At 36.6% G+C, this 18,388-nt stretch overlaps 1 pseudogene; it reads left to right on the forward strand.

Moving 5' to 3' along the window:
- The window catches only part of LOC149187657 (purple acid phosphatase 2-like), a 289,652-nt pseudogene that overhangs the window by 136,421 nt on the left and 134,843 nt on the right, over positions 1–18,388 (forward strand).

Raw genomic sequence — 18,388 nt, forward strand, 5'->3', positions numbered from 1 at the left:
TATAGGGGCCTAACATAAATATGATATGATGGATGGTGGATGATATCCATAAAGTGCCATAACTAGGGTCATTTTTGTTGTAGCATGGAAGGAAGTGTTATACCACATGTTGTCCTTTGTAGACAATTCTAGGCTAAGAAACTGTGTCAAAGCATCTAAAATTTTGTTTTAATTTGGGTTTGGATGACCAATGCTTTAAACTATTAAACAGATGCAAATCTTAATTATTTCTGATATAATAAAAGGGTTGATTCTTCACCTTTAACATAATTAAGCTTTAAAATGTTTATGAAAGGTAGAATTTTAAGATGATATATATGATTCCTTAAACATTCAAATAGAGTATTTAACTTGTCATATATAGATGATGCATGTAAAATCCTTTTACAACCAAACAGAGCATATTTAAAGATAACAGGAAGCAACAATTAAATTATGTAGAGGAATTAACTCAAACAAATAGTTTCAGTTAATTAATCTCTGTAATTGATTATAACTTCATAGGGGATTTTAGAAAGATTGATATTCAATCTTATATTACCCAAATTCCCTATTAACTCTTAACATGTGTAGAAATCAATAAAGATAGAAACATAATAAGAAACTAGAAAACTTGCAAGAAAACACAAGCTGCTTCAAAATGAGTCCATAATCCTTCTACTAATCTTAAAAATAGTTCAGAAAATTAAAATCATGCTCAATGGATTATCACATGGGTTGAACCCTTCATACTTAGAATCATAAAGTATTTATAGAGTTTCTTTTCAAAATTTCTAGACTTAAAATCAAAATTTATTACAAAATATATTTTCCAAATCGATTTGGATTTATTACAAAAATATAACTAGAAAAGAGGAAATCTGAATTGATTTGACATATTGCACAAAATTCAAGGACTTTTGCTGGTGACTGGAACTATAAAGTTGTTGTTATATTTCTTGCTCCTCAAAATATGTTCTTTGTCCCTGAAAGCTTGGTATTCTGCTACTAAAAATATGTTGTCTCTCATTCAATGAGTTCACACAACTTGTCCAGTCCTTTTTCATCAGGAATAGAAAATTTTAATAGTTTTATGTAAGATTCATCCAGTTCATTGTATTCTTGAAAACTAGGCTTAGTTATGAATAGATGCTTGATCTCATGTTGAATTAATAAATCATAACTAAGACCTTTCATAAAATCCTTTCCAGTGATGGTTCCTTTGATTTTAGAAAATTTAGCTTTATCTATTGCTATATCATGAAATATCTGCTAATATTCCTGCAATGGAGTTAGTTTATCACCTATACCCTGCAGACCTGGAAGTCCTTTTACATGTAATGAATTAAATTTTATGTGAAACCTTTTAATCTGGACTTCTAAACTGTGACATATATTCTCGAGCTATAGCATTAAATTTCTTTTAGTATGTACCCTTCTCACCTCCAAGACAACTTCAGTTCTTTTTTCAATACCATATTCTTCAAGCTCTTCTTTTGTCTTGGAATTCAAAACTTCGATTATTTTTGTAGCATCTCATGGTTTATGGTTGAGGTATTCCTTTACTTATGCCACTTATTCCTTTGATTTCTCTAACAACTCTTCTTGTTCAAAAATAATCTCAATTGAATTCCACAATTCAATAATTGATTCATTAATATTAACCCAAATATTTTCTTTGGCCTAAGCAATGGTCTGAGTAATTGCAGATTCATTTTCATAAGTTGTTATTTGCTGAGTCAACTTATAACTTTTATGTAACTCGGTTAATTATGCATTATTAGTCTTAATATTTTGTTCTTGGAGCTTCTGAAGTATATTTTTTATTTCTCAATTTCCTGGTCCTTCAATGTTAAGTATCCCATAGCTTTTGATAAATCTGTTGTTGCATAAGTGGATTGTGTATGCATTGTACCAGTTGTTGTTGTATAATTCCATTTTGTTGAAGCACCCGCAATAGATGTTATTATGGGGATAGTTGTTCAAACATCCAACTATTGTTCTTTTTCCTTTAACAATGTCTCCATTTCAGCTTCCATTTTCTGTATTTGGATATTTTGTTCAATTATCATTGTGAACATATTCTCTTTTTCTATCTCCAATTGACCAACTTCTTTGTCATGTGGATGTTCTTGTTAGGCCCCTATACTACTAGTGTAACCCATTATTGTTATTAGTACAACCCACTTAATATATTGATGTACCCATGTAGTGCCCATATTGTTACTATTGTGCCCCATAGAAGCCCACTATTGTTATTATTGTGCCCTTACATTATTATTGTTATGTCGGCTCTAATTATGTTATGACCCCTTAAACTCCTATATATAGAAAAGAGGTCTTTTCATTTGTATCATCCAAGAATTGTTCATTTGTGTAATGTAAAGGAGGTTTCCCCTCGAAGAGGCTGAATTCTAAGGCGTTGATCTCTCTTTTCTATCTTTTTGTGAGCTGGTTTCATAACATTTGGAATCAGAGCTTTGGATTCTAGGGTTTCGCTGCTCCATATAGGTCATCGTGGCATTTTCGCTATAAATTTTTCTCTACGACGTTTCAAAAGCTAAAAAAACAAAACCCATTTGAGACGAAATCGCGCTGAACCTCGGGTCCGAATTTCAGAGCTTTTAGCGCTATATTTGCGGAGATATGATCTGAGGAAGTTGGTCTTTTTGCAGACTCCTGAATTACATTCCAAATAGATGACCTGGGGAAAATCATCATAACTTTCTCTCTGAGCATCGGATTGAAATTTTGTAAGAAGGTTCAGAAAGAGGAAGGATTGTAGTTTCTTGTATATATTTTTCAGTGCCAAAGGTCGAAACAGTGACACGTGGCACTGCATACAAGTTCACTCTTCTGGAAAGGTTTATAATCAGGTCATCTTGGGATATTGTGCATAACTCTTTCTTGGAGAATCCAATTTGGATCAGACTAGTGGCATTGGAAAGAGGACGTAGAGGGCTACTACAGATCACAATTTCAGAACTTAAAGATCCGAAATTTCAGAGTTACAGTCATTTCAAGATCGAGCTCCTAAAATCAAGAAAAAGCAAGATGAGGAAGTTTGATGGCAAGGATCCGGTAAATTGGATACTTCAGATGGAGCAATATTTTGATCTACATGGTGTACCACTATTACAAAAGATATGTATTACATCTTCATATTTAGAATCGGATCAGTTTATATGGTATGAAGGGCTTTGTTCTCGTAAACAACTTGTTACGTGGTCAATTTTCACGGAGGAAATGGTAGCACATTATGAGGATACAAAGAGCAACACCTTCTTTAGAGCAACACCACAACAATTGGAAAGAGTAAAAGGGATTTGTGACATAGTGGAAAGAAAAATTATTGAAACCAGGAAGCATACCACTCACAACTATAAAGATGGAAGTGTTGTTTCTCCTAGCCTTCCACAACCTACAAGGGTTACACCACAACAATTGGAAGAAAAAAGAGAAAAAGGGTTTTGTTACAATTGTGATAGCAAATGCACTAAAGGTCATAAGTGTGCTGAGAAGAAATTATTTTACATAGAATATGAAGAGGAGGAAGAAAGGGATCAAGAAACATCAAAAGAAGAGGATATACACCAAGACCCCACCCCAAAGAAAGAAGAAAGGAATCAGACCATATCTTGTAAAGCATTGACAAGAATTACCACTTCTCAAACTCTCAAGATAGAAGGACATATCAAGAAAAAAAAAGGTGAAAGAAGTGAGAGATCACATCGAGAAAGAAGAAATGAATCCAACCATATCTTGTAATTCATTGGTCGAAATTACCACTCCTCAAACTATCAAGATAGAAGGACATATCAAGAAGAAAAATGTTCAAGAAGTGAAAGATCACATCGAGCATCAAGAAATGAATCCGACCATATCTTGTAAAGAATTGGAAGAAATTGCCACTCCTCAAACTCTAGAGATAGAAGGACATATCAAGAAGAAAAAGGTTCAAGCAGTGAAAGATCACATCGAGCATCAACAACAAGTTCTCCAACTTTTAAAGGATAATGCCACTTCAGTGCAAAATCAAACGAAGCAACAGGTATATCAACATCGTAGTGAAAAATGTTTTGATGTAGGTGATTGGGTATTTTTACTGCTACATCTCAAGCAAGCTATTTATGAGAAGGAAATGTTGGCAATACTACATGCACTTAAAAAATGGCGACCTTACCGAATGGGAAGACTCTTCAAGGATGAGGATGTGGAAGCATTGTTTTGTGTTATTTCTATTATCCAACCAGATTGGATAAATGAAGCAAGGGATGAATGGAAGAAGGAGGAAGAAGTATGGCCACTTATTCAAAAGTTGCAAAAGATCCCAATTCAAACAATATTGCCAGAAATTGAAAAGGAAGGAAAAATCATATTGGAACGTGGAGCAGTCATAGAAACAAGAACCCGACAGCTACGAAATCGATCAATTTCAGACTATCTCATCAAGTGGAAGAACTTACCCAATAAAGATTCCACATGGGAGGACAAGAATTTTATACAGAAGCATCAAGAACTACTCAAGCATTGAGGACAACGCTTTTTGAAGGAGAGGGGCATGTTAGGCCCCTATGCTACTATTGTAACCCCTTATTTTTATTAGTACAACCCACTTATTATATTGATGTACCCATGTAGTGCCCATATTGTTACTATTGTGCCCCATAGAAGCCCACTATTGTTATTATTGTGCCCTTACATTATTATTGTTATGTCGGCTCTAATTATGTTATGACCCCTTAAACTCCTATATATAGAAAGGAGGTCTTTTCATTTGTATCATCCAAGAATTGCTCATTTGTGTAATGTAAAGAAGGTTGCCCGCTCGAAGAGGCTGAATTCTAAGGCGTTGATCTCTCTTTTCTATATTTTTGTGAGCTGGTTTCATAACAATTCTGTAGTAGGAAGCTTCAGTTTCCTTAATGCTTTAATATCAACATTATTGTTCTTGATCATTTCTTCAGTTGTTTTAACGTCATTAGGAGCATATCCTAATTTTATTACCAGATATTCCAATAATTTAATTATGGTATCTTTGGCCAGGGATTACATTTTCTCCATCTTTAATTGTGAATGAATGCTATTCAATGAAGCTTATAGTTTTGAAGGTTCCATAGCTAAGTTGTTCAAAGTAGAATATATCATTTCTCCAACCTGCTTATGCAAGTCAATCTAATCAATGGCATGAATCTGTTTGGTGTCAATTAAAGAAAAAATTGATGTCTTACAGTCTTCTGCAACTCTAGGGACTAGAAATTTGGGTTCCAAGAAAGGTAGCTGAAATTGTCCCTTTTCAGTATCAAGTGCAGACAGAAATCTAGGTTGGGTAATAGAATTCTATTTCCAAAATTCAAAATATGTGGTGGCCTTTAGTGCTTCATTCTTTCTTTTAATCTCTTTATACCCAGGAAAAAAAAAAATTTGTTGTTATGTACCCTGAGAAACAGATGACATAGGAGAATTTGTGTTGATTTCTTCAATCCTTGGAAAGGTAGAAGCATGAAAACATGTTAATACCATTGTTTTCTTCTATTGTGAACTTTATACTTGAAAAGGTTCCTCCTGAGTATTATTTTTTTATGAAGCCAGCTCACAGAAAGATAGAAAAGATAGATCAACGCCTTAGAATTCAGCCTCTTCGAGGGGTCAACCTCCTTTACATTACACAAATGAATGATTATTTTATGATTCAAATGACAAAACCTCCTTTCTATATATAGGAGTCTAAGGAGTCACAATATAACCCTACCGACCTAACAATAATAATATAAAGGCACAAAAATAACAATAGAGGGATTCTATGCCGCACAATAATAACAATATGGGCACAACAATATTAATAAGGGATATAACTACAAAAGTAATGGGGTAATCACTAGTATTATAGGGACCTAACATGCCCCTCTCCTTCAAAAAATTGTTTTCCTCAATGCTTGAGTAGTTCTGGATGCTTCTGTATAAAATTTTCATCTTCCCATGTGGAATCTTCAGCGGATAAGTTCTTCCACTTGATGAGATACTTCGAAATTGATCGATTTCGTAGTTGTTGAGTTCTTGTTTCTGTGACTGCTTCCAGTTCCAATATAATTTTTCCTTCCTCGTCAAGTTCTGGCAATATTGTTTGAGCTAGGAACTTGTCGCCTATAACCTTCTTTAAACATGAAACATGGAAAACTAGGTGCACTCAAGAAGATGCAGGAAGCTCCAATTTGTATGCCATAGTACCAATATTTTGCAACACCTTATACAGACCTTAATACTTTGGTGATAATTTATTATCCTTCTTAGGTTGCTTGAGGGACATTTGTTTATATGGTTGTAGCCATAGGCATACCCAATCACCTACATCAAAACTTATTTCGCTACGATGTTGATCTGCCTATTGTTTCATTCTATTTTTCGCCAACACGAGGTTATCCTTTAATAATTTTTCCTTCCTCGTCAAGTTCTGGCAATATTGTTTGAGCTAGGAACTTGTCGCCTATAACCTTCTTTAAACATGAAACATGGAAAACTGGGTGCACTCAAGAAGATGCAGGAAGCTCCAATTTGTATGCCATAGTACCAATATTTTGCAACACCTTATACGGAACATAATACTTTGGTGATAATTTATTATCCTTCTTAGGTTGCTTGAGGGACATTTGTTTATATGGTTGTAGCCATAGGCATACCCAATCACCTACATCAAAACTTATTTCACTACGATGTTGATCTGCCTATTGTTTCATTCTATTTTTTGCCAACACGAGCTTATCCTTTAAGAGTTGGAGGACTTCTTGTTGATGCTCGATATGATGTTCCACTACTTGAACCTTAGAATTTTCTCTTAAATATGATGTGATGGATGGTGGCTGATATCCATAAAGTGCCATAAATGGGGTCATTTTTGTTGTTGTATGGAAGGAAGTGTTATACCACCATTCAGCCAGAGGCAACCATTTGACCCATTATGTCTGTTTATCAGATACAAAGCAAAAAATATATCCTTCCAAACATTTGTTTACTATCTCAATTTTCCCATTAGATTGAGGATGATAAGATGATCTATGAGCTAACTAAGTACCAAGACAAGAAAATAATTCTATCCAAAATTTCCAGTGAAAATGGGATCTTTGTCACTTACAATAATCTTTGGGTTTCCATGTAGATTTTGAGTTGTTTCCATAAATGCAGTAGAAACTGTATTGCCTTTAAATGGATGTGATAATGCACAAAAGCATGCATACTTGGTAAGTCTGTCAACTACCACCATGATGACACTCTTTCCCTCAGACTTGGCTAAACCTGCGATAAAATCCATTGAAACCTCCTCCCAACGTTGGCTTGGAATGGATAAAGGTTGTAATAGACCCGGGGTCTTAATTGTTTCAACTTTATTTTGTTGGCAAACCAAACATTCTGCCACAATCTTTTGAATATCTGATTTAAGGCCATCCCAAAAAAATTCCTTCTTAACCCTGTGGTAAGTTTTTAAAAATCCTGAGTGCCCTCCTAAGGGAGAAGTGTGCAATTCCATAAGAACCTTTTGTTTGAGTTGGGAATTCTTACAGAGGTATAAGCGATCTTTGTACCATAACGAATCATTTTTCCAGCTAAATGTATCAGATGTAATGGAATCTTCTTGTAAATTTTGAATAAGTGCCCACACTTCTTCATCATTCTTCCATTCCTCCCTTGCTTCATTTATCCAATCTGGTTAGATAATAGAAATGGCGCACAACTATGCTTCCACATCCTCATCCTTTCTTGAGAGTGCATCTGCCACCACATTTTGCTTCTCTTTTTTGTAGATGATTTCAAAGTCATAACCCAACATCTTTGTGACCCACTTTTGTTGCTCTTCAGAGGATAATCTTTGTTCTAAAAAGTATTTAAGGCTATCATGATCCGTTTTTACCTTGAAGTGTCTTCCCATTAGGTAGGGTCGCCATTTCTTAAGTGCATGTAGTATTGCCAACATTTCCTTCTCATAAATAGCTTTGTGTAAAAAATTTCCCTTGATTGGACGACTTTCAAAAGCAATGGGTCTTTCATGTTGCATTAAAACAGCACCAATTCCATTTCTTGAAGCATCACATTCCACAATAAAAGTTTTGGTGAAGTCCTGTGTAGCTAAGGCCGATGCTTGGCACATTGCCTCTTTAAGATGTTTGAAGGCCTTTGTTGCTTCTGGAGTCCATGAAAATGCATCTTTCTTCAATAATGTTGTTAGAGGTGCTGCTATTTTCCCATAATTCTTAACATACTTGAGATAATACTCTGTCAACCCGAGAAATCCTCGCAGATGCTTTATGGATGTCGGGATTTTCCATTCCTTAATGGCTTTAATTTTGCTATGGTCTACCTTAACTCCTTCATGAGATACAATATGACCCAGATATTCCACCTCTTGTACTCCAAAGAAACATTTGGATCTTTTTGCATATAATTGTTTCTCCTCCAATAGTTGTAGCACCCTGTCAACATGTTCAACATGATCCTTCCAAGACTTGCTATAGATTAGTATATCATCAAAAAATACTAACACAAATTTTCTAAGGAAGTGTTTGAAAATGGAATTCATCAAACCTTGAAATGTAGAAGGTGCATTGGTAAGGCCAAAAGGCATGACCAAAAATTCATAATGACCCTCATGAGTTCTAAATGTTGTTTTCGGAATGTCTTCAGTCTTCATTTTGATTTGATGATATCCTGAACGAAGATCCAACTTGGTGAAGTAAATTGATCCATGCAATTCATCCAGTAATTCATCAATGACAGGAATGGAAAACTTATCTTTAGTAGTGAACTTGTTGAGCTCCTTATAATTCGAAAACATGCGCCATGATTCATCTTTCTTGTGCACCAATACTACTGGAGTAAAGAAAGAACTTTGACTAGGTTTTATTATACCAGCATCTAGCATTTCTGCAACCATACGTTCAATTTCACTCTTTTGGGCATAGGGATATCTGTACGGCCTGATGTTTGGAGGAACACTTCTTGGAATCAGATGAATAGCATGATCATGATCATGAATAGGTGGGAGACCTTTGGGAGTCTCAAATACCTTTAAATGATTGTCTAAGACTTTTTGGAGATCTAGAGAAATAGATGATTTCGATGTGGAAACATCTAGTGAACATAATTCTTCAATTGCCCCTCTTTGTTCCTTTTTTAGAAGCTTTGTCATACCGTTAGAGTTGATTATCTTTCCCCGTTTCCCTGCAATACCCCTTAATTCAACTTCCTTTCCTTCCGCAGAAAATTTCATGAAAAGTTCTTGAAAATTAAAAGCTATTGTACCCAAGGATTGTAGCCACTGGACTCCTAGTACAACATCAGCACCTTCCATTGGAATGGAAAGCATTGGGCTAGTCAATACTTATTCTCCCATGGATAGCTTGATATTATGGCACTTTCCAGAGAAATTTATTGTTCCTCCATTTACAGCCATCACTTGACACTCTGGTGCTAGATATAGGAAGAAATTAATTTCTTTTGCTACCTTACAATGAATAAAATTGTGGGTACTTCCTGAATCAATCAACACTATTACCTTTTTCTTCTTGATTTGTATTTCTATCTTAATGGTTTGAGGAGTGGTAATTCCCGCCAATGCATTACAAGATATGGTTGGATTCATTTCTTCTTTATCTAGGCTTTGTTCCTGGATTATATCCTCTTCTTTTGGCCTTTTTTGCTCCTTTTCTTCTTCCTCTTCACAATCTATGTAGAATAATTTCTTCTCAGCACACTTATGACCTTTAGTATATTTTCTATCACAACTATAAAAAAGCCCTTTTGCTCTATTTTCTTCCAATTTTTGTGGTGTCAACCTTATAATTTGTGGAAGACTAGGGGCAACAACACTTCCATCTTTATAGTTGTGAGTGGTATGCTTCCTGGTTGCCATAATTTTGCTTTCCATTTTTCTTGCTAATTTGAATGCCTTCTCTAATGAATCAGGTTCCCAAAGGTGAACATCATGTTGGATATTATCCTTTAAATTCCCTATTAACACATCAATCCTATGCTCCTCTGGAATATTTTTTACCCTTATGTTCAATTTTTGGCACTCTTCAATGTGCTCCATTATTGAACCCTTTTCTTTGAGACTTATCAATTGGCTAAAAAAAGTGTTTCTTTTTGTATCCTCATAATGTGCTATCAATTCTTCTGTAAAAATTGCCCAAGTGATAATTTTTTTACGAGAGCAAAGCCATTGATACCATACAAACTGATCTGATTCCAAATATAAAGTTGCAATACGTACCTTTTGTGTGTTTTGCACATTATTGAGATCGAAAAATTGCTCCCTCTGTAATATCCATGTTGCGGGATCCTTGCCATCAAACTTCCTCATATCAATTTTTGGAATATGATGTGTCTTTGATCCAATATTAGAGTCTATGAAATCATGATTAACATTTCTTTTGTTCGCATCATGAGTTTCCTTTACTACCCTTTCACCATTTGTAAGTATTTCTTGTAGAAAATTTGTCAAATTCGTCTTCAAATCTGCCATGTCTGTTTTCAAATCTGTCTTCAAATCTACCATGTCTCTCTTCAAATCTATCTTCAAATCATCCATCTTATCTTCCACGTCCTTTATCTTAGATTCCATGCCATTTATCTTAGCTTATGTTAGCTTTCGTGAGAGTGACATTTGTTGCACTTGGTCTTGTAATTTTGATATATCATGTAGCATTTCTTCCTCTTCTTCATGAGTCATGCTAGAGCTTTCAGGTTGTTTACCAGGTGTTTGCATTTTCTTTCCTCGGGGCATCAATTACCGATAATAATGCTCTACTATGCCCTTTTAATTCCTTCAAAATAATTTTTCAAACCAAGCTTAAGCAAAAATTTAAAAAATCTACACACCTTTTTTCACTTTATAGGAGCTCGATATTGCCTCTGATGTATCTCTGTAATTTCAAATCATCCAGTTTTAAAATTGCGACTTGCAGTAGCCCTCTATGTCCACTTTCCAATGCCACTAGTCTGATCCAAATTGGATTCTCTAAGGAAGAGTTATGCCAAATCTCCCAGAGTGACTTGATTATAGACTAGTTCAGTAGAGCGAACTTGTATGACATGCCACGTGTCCCTATTTCGACCTTTGGCTCTGAAAAATATATACAAGAAACTATAGTCTATCCTCTTACTGTACCTTCTTACACAACTTCAATCTGATACTCAGAGAGAAAGTTATGATGATTTTCCCCACGTCACCTGTTTGGAATGTAATTCAGGAGTTTGCAAAAAGACCAACTTCCTCAGATCATATCTCTGCAAATATAGCATGAAAGGATCTGAAATTCAGATCCAAGGTTCAGTGCGATTTCTTCTCAAATGGGTTTTTTTTTCGCTTCTGAAACGTTTCAGAAAAAAAATTATAGTGAAAATGCCATGATGACCTATTTGGAGCAGTGAAACCATAGAATCCATAGCTCTGATACCAAATGTTATGAAACCAGCTCACAAAAAAATAGAAAAGATAGATCAAGGCCTTAGAATTCAGCCTCTTCGAGGGGGAAACCTCCTTTACATTACACAAATGAATGATTCTTTTATGATTCAAATGACAAAACCTCCTTTCTATATATAGGAGTCTAAGGAGTCACAATATAACCCAGCTGACCTAACAATAATAATATAAATGCAAAAAAATAACAATAGAGGGATTCTATGGGGCACAGTAATAACAATATGGGGACAATAGCAGCACAACAATATTAATAAGGGATATAACTACAATAGTAATGGGGTAATCACTAGTATTATAGGGACCTAACATATTTTTATTTCTTCTTTTAAATACTGTGAAGTTTGACTCTTGAAGTTTTAAAACTGAAGGAGACAAAATTTTTCTTGGCCTCTTAGTCCCTTTTTCTTGAGGAAATGGAGTTTGTGAAGTTGATTAAATATTAATTTGTTCCTCTTGCTCGTCCAATGTGTTCTCCTTCCACTCCTCTTGATTTTCATATTGTTCTATTTTTGGCCTAGGTGTATGTACATAATGTTTTTTCTTTTATTAAACTCCGAGCTCCGAAATTATCCCCAATGGATCATAGGACCAGGTGAAGCTCAATTTGAACTTAATTTGTTTTAATAGAAGATTTTCCTCCTTAGTTTCTGCTCTGGTGTTGACAATAAAAGGACCCATATTTGCTTTTAACTTAAATTGAGACTTCTTCTTGTTGGATACAAAATGCAGATCATTCATGTTCATCATTTGTCTGATGTATTCCAGTGCAAAAATCCTGATTGGTACAATTTTTCACAACCAATAGGGAGGGATATCACACTCATAGATCCTAATTTTTGTGTAATTTTGATAGAGGTACCAGTCTCCAATCTTAGTTTGCTAAGAGAGGTGAATAATTATTTTGATTTCAAGTGAAATTTTGGGTATAATATCACTGCTAAGAAGACACAATGTCGTATGTAAAAACTGATTTACATAATCACTGAAAGGATATGCCTTTGTGTTCTTTATTACCAATGAATTCAAATGAATAATAGACTAAGGATTCCCTTGTGCATCTAATTTCTGTAGTGGAAATTTGAATCTATCTTCTTGGAAAAATAGAAATAAATACACAAGGACTGATTGATGCTTAAAAGAACCTTCAGTAGAAAACTTCAAAAACTGATCATGAATGCTCTTTGCCATAAATTGACTGTAGTTGAAAATAAGTGATGGTTTATCACCTGCTGAAAATACTAATAAAAATGCTATAATTACCTCATCAACCCACTGATCACTAGGGTAACCTAATAGACATGAAACCATAGATATGACTTGCATAGAGATTTTTGCAAATATTGAAGAAAGCAGGGTGGATTGGTTCTTGGTAACTCAGAATTCTCAGGTAAAAATGATTCAAATATCTTGACTCTTTGAGGGAATGTGAGTTTCTGATAGATATCCATGAGAGAATCTACAAAAAAAGGCTACAGAGGGGTTGCAGGTTTTACTTGAATGATGTGACATAGTGACTCGGGAGTGACAATAAAGAAGACTTCATTATTTTGGGAAATTATGGCCCTCTGACTGGGTAGATACCTTAAATGACACCAATTGACAAATTCCAGGAATAAGTGGGTTTGAGGAAAGATAAATTGGGGTAGGAAGGATCCCCATATGCTCAATTCATCGCTGGAACCTAAGAACTTCTGATTTTCCCATTTGTGGAGTTCATAAAGATCGAATTCACTCTAGGTTTCAGAGATTTTGTATTGCTTTTCAACTAGGGGAAATTCATTTACATTCACTGCAGGGGGAAACATTGGGATTTCTACCACTAATTTGGACTTTCCTTTGGACGACGACATGTTGAATTATGAATTTGTAGAGAGGTGTATCGAATTACCAGGAACTGGTGATCATTGGTGTAGCAAGTGCTTGTCAGCTGATACAATCTGAATGATACCAGTGTTGTTGCAAGAGAATGGGAGAAAGGGAGTTTGAAGGGCAGCAAGATGTTTTATAAGGGATTTTAATGAATTAACAGTTTTGGCACATCTAGTTAATGCACTATATGTTGGTGGGAAGGATTTATTCGTTATAATGGTTAATTAGTTATTGGCGGGGAAATTTATTAATGTAATGGTAATATGATGTGGACAAATGAGGGAATGACAAGTGCTGAGGTGTGAGGAGGCATTAAAGCAATGGTGAAAGTGGAGCGGATGAGAGAGCGGTTTTTTTTTTGGGGGGGGGTGGTGGGGGGGTAGGTTTTTTGTGGTTTTGGAGAGATGGGGGCCGAAATGGCTATGGAGAGGCCACATAGCCACGGGAAGAAAATTAGAAAACAACATTTTGGACACCCCCCCCACCATTAAACGTCAATAGTGCGGAGGGGGGCGGGGGTTGGGGGTCTGAAGTTCATCCCCCGCCTTTGGTTCTCGCTTGGCCTTTATTGCACGCTGACAAAAAAGTCAAATCAATTCACTTTATTTACAATATATCAATTAATCCTTGATTAATTAACATAAAAGGATTAACAATAATACAAATCTAATTGCGGCGACATTTAAACAAGTGCGTTTATACTTTGGGACATTATACGTATTTTACTCATATATATATATATATATATATATATATATATATATATATATATATATATATATATATATATATATTATTTATTTATTTATTTATTTAAATCCCATTTTATTTCATTTTCTATTTGTTTTTCTTTTTGTATTTTTTTCTCTTTTCTTTTTGTTGAAAATGCAACAAGATGATGGAGCTTAGTGGAAAGGAGTCGCCTTCACTAAGTGGGCCCACAGGCTATTTTTGGTGCAAAGTCTATTTTTAGACTATGTCTATTTTTAGACATATGGGTGGTTTCTATTTTTAGACCGCCAGGCTAAAAATAGAACAGTCGAATATTATTAACTCATAATAATATTTGGACTATAAACATTATCTTATCCTCTTGGAGCACTTCAGTTTGAGCTACAGATGTGGCACATGCAGTTGTCAGAAGGAAATACGCTTTTCTTGTGGGTCAGTTGAGCTATTGCATGCAAGACTACAATTAGAACTCAAGTGGTTGAGTTTTGGTGGAGTTGATTATGAAGTTGATGGATTTGTGTTCACTTTGACTTGGTTAAACTAGTTGTATTTAGTCTAACTGCAGAATACACTACTGATGAGTGATGTGAATTAATTGTTAATTAATTCACTAATTATTAACTCATAAAGCAACTAAAGAATACATCAGTTAACTCAGTGCATGGACAGTTCAGTGGAAGGTGTTAGAGGTTGAGATTTCTATCAGTTGTGACTATAGTTGTGCATGAGATCTTGCACAATCAATGGGATTAAGTAATGCCAATGAGGATTGCGTGGTTCATTCAAGGAAAAGACGAGTTTGGTTCAGCCATTCATCATTATTCTCATGCAGGATTGCGCAGTAGAGGCAGGCAAGCAGCGGAGGAGATTTGAACCTGTGATTGATTCAGATCTGAGCTAGTTTGTGTGTAACAGGTGGAGATAGTACTGAGTACTTGTGAGGAGTATTGTACTATGTATTATTGCATGTTCTCAATCATTATAATATACAGATAGTGTGGGGTTTTCAGCTGTATGCTTTCCCCGGGTTACATATTGTGTTAATGTGCGCATGCGGTTGATGTTTCATTGTTTTTAATGCTGCTAAATTGATGATCAACGTAGAGGAGGTTATGTATTATGCATGCATTCCGAAATAGTGTATAATCAGGATAATCTCTGTGAATAAGTGTCACATTATTCAAAATTTCTACATCGTATCAGAGCAGTTGATCATCATATCTATTATTTAGAAAGTGTTTAAATTTTATTTCCTCAGGCAGAGTCTGTAATCGGGCCAGGTAGCCTTTGGATTCATCCTTCCTTTTGAAGGTGATATATCTGGTAAAAGCCCATACAGTCAATCTCTATACGAGAAATACTTTGTTCTCACGAATTTTAGATCAGAGGCGGTTGAGCTTTCAGCTGGTGGAATTCGAATTTGCAGCGGTGTTTTCTTGGTGTCAATGTTGCAATGTCTTTCAACGGATTGCGATTGGAGTATGCTCTTGAGGGCAGCTCGAAATATATTGCATGGAAGGATAGGATGGAGGCAGTGTTGGATGACAATGGGTTGAAGGATTTCATAGATGCTGAAGTCCAAAAACCTACTGATGCTACTGAAGTTGTGGCTTGGCAAAAGAAGACAGCAAAGTGTCGAAGGATTCTGCTGGAGGGTGTGAAGGATCACATTGTATCCAGCCTGCATGGAAAGGCTCCTCCATACTTTATGTGGAAAGCGTTGACAGATCTATTCCAAAGAAAGAGCGACCAGAGGAAGTTGGCGCTCAAGGATAAACTCAGAAACATTAAGTGTGAGAAAGGAGACAGTATGCCCCAGTATCTCACGAAGTTCACCCAGTGCTGGGATGAGCTGGGAAGTGTGGGGGTGATTGTCGATGATGAGGACTTGGTGAGCTTGGCTCTCCTTGGTCTTCTGAAGAGTTGGGATTCCTATCAGGACTCTGTCAATGGTCAGGAGAAATTGCCAGGATGGGAGAGACTTTGGTCAAATCTTGTGCAAGAGGAGATCAGACGGAGCACTAGAGACAGTTCTTCATCCATGCATGATGAGGAGAATTGTGCCTTAGCGAGTAAGGTGAAGAAGGGGAAGGAGAAGGGTTATCTTTCCAAATCCAGTTCTTCCAATGATGGGAAGAAGGTTAACAAGTCGAAGGTGAGATGATTTCATTGTCATGAGTTGGGCCATTATGCTACTAATTGCCCAAAGAAGAAGTCCAAGAAGGGATCCGAGGAAGGATCTAAGGGTGAGGCACTTGCTTCACAGTTTGAGTTGGATTTCACACTCTTCACATGCATGGTTTCATCCATGGTGGGAAGTGGTTGGTTTCTTGACAATGGAGCTTCTTTCCACATGATCGGTGACAAGAGTTTGTTCAATACTTTGGAGGAGAAAGATCTCCAGATACTCATAGCGATGGGTAATGATGAGAAGTATAGTGTCTCAGGTGTAGGCACAGTTATTTTTCAGAGGGAGCATGGAGCTTGCCTTACCTTGACCGATGTCAAGTATGTACCAGGACTGAAGAGAAACTTGTTGTCGATCGCGATGCTAGAAGACAAAGGCTATGATGTAGTCTTCAATAAGGGAAAGGTTTTCCTTAGACACATCATCACTAGACAGGTGAAGCAGATTGGTTCACGGGTCAAGAATTTGTATGCTCTTGAGATTCAAGATGCATGCAAAGCCTTGAGCATCGAGGAAACTGATGGAGACTTGGTGATTCAGAGGAAGCGTATATTACCTCTCAACATGCATAGCCAGAAGAAGTCTTAGATGATTGTGGAGAAGCCACTATTGGTGCAGTAGCTTCAAGAGGTTATGGAGCAGCCACAACAAGGGAAGCTGAGAGGGGATCGAGTAGAGACATCTACTCATGCAGAGACCTCCAGTAGGGGGAAACTTCAAGCCAGGTGGGCAGAGGGATTGCATGCAGCCATACCTCCAGGTAGGAGGTGGGATGATGTGGATTGATCGTCCCAAGGAGGAGGGGTAGGATCCTTGAGGTACCCAACCTCTTGGATGAGACCTTGCTATGGGAGCCTCGATGTGGAGTAGCAGGATTGGGTAGAGACAGATGCGGATGGAGCGGCAAAGAGAGCAACAGTGTAGGGAATCCTAGGATAGCGCATAGCTAGCAGGCTGCAGTAATGCGAGAGGCACAAGTGTTTTGCATAGTGCTAGGTGGCACAGAGAAGTGTGCAATGGTGCGAGATGCATGGAGATGTTGCAGTAGCGCAGATTTCAGAGAGGGAGCACTTGTCAGCAGCAGGTAGAGCTTCAGCATCAGAGTATGTTCCTAGCCCAACAGAGTGGTTAGTTGGGAGTGTTTTTGTTCTAAGTGTTGTTGGAGCAAGTGGACCAGGAAAATGTGTTGCATGCAGAACATTCCAGAGTTGCAGGATAGGGGTTGTAGATAATCCATATCTTGTTGAGAGGGAGTTTTGAAAATGCAACAAGATGATGGAGCTTAGTGGAAAGGAGTCACCTTCACTAAGTGGGCTCGCAGGCTATTTTTGGTGCAAAGTCTATTTTTAGACTATGTCTATTTTTAGACATATGGATCATGGTCTATGAGTTGCAGGATGCTATTTGTGGATGATTGGTCATGTTCGTAAAAATAGATGGACTTCTATTTTTAGACATATGGGCGGTTTCAAGACTGCCAGGCTAAAAATAGAACAATCGAATATTATTAGCTCATAATAATATTTGGACTATAAACATTACCTTATCCTCTTGGAGCACTTCAGTTTGAGCTACAGATGTGGCACATGCAGCTGTCAGAAGGAAATACGCTTTTCTTGTGGGTCAGTTGAGCTATTGCATGCAGGACTTCAGTTAGAACTCAAGTGGTTGAGTTTTGGTGGAGTTGATTGTGGAGTTGATGGAGTTATGTTCAATTTGACTTGGTTAAACTAGTTGTATTTAGTCTAACTGCAGAATACACTAGTGATGAGTGATGTGAATTAATTGTTAATTAATTCACTAATTATTAACTCATAAAGCAACTAAATAATACATCATTTAACTCAGTGCATGGACAGTTCAGTGGAGACAGGTGTTAGAGGTTGAGATTGCTATCAGTTGTGACTATAGTTGTGCATGAGATCTTGCACAATCAATGGGATTGAGTAATGCCAATGAGGATTGTGTGGTTCAGCCAAGAAAAAGATGAGTTTGGTTCAGCCATTCATCATTATTCTCATGCAGGATTGCGCAGTAGAGGCAGGCAAGCAGCGGAGGAGATTTGAACCTGTGATTGATTCAGATCTGAGCTAGTTTGTGTGTAACAGGTGGAGATAGTACTGAGTACTTGTGAGGAGTATTGT

The sequence above is a fragment of the Pinus tabuliformis genome, chromosome 3_1 (genome assembly GCF_031772625.1).
Source record: "Pinus tabuliformis cultivar Carrire ecotype Pingquan chromosome 3_1, CPIR1, whole genome shotgun sequence".
In the NCBI taxonomy this organism is placed as follows: domain Eukaryota; kingdom Viridiplantae; phylum Streptophyta; class Pinopsida; order Pinales; family Pinaceae; genus Pinus; species Pinus tabuliformis.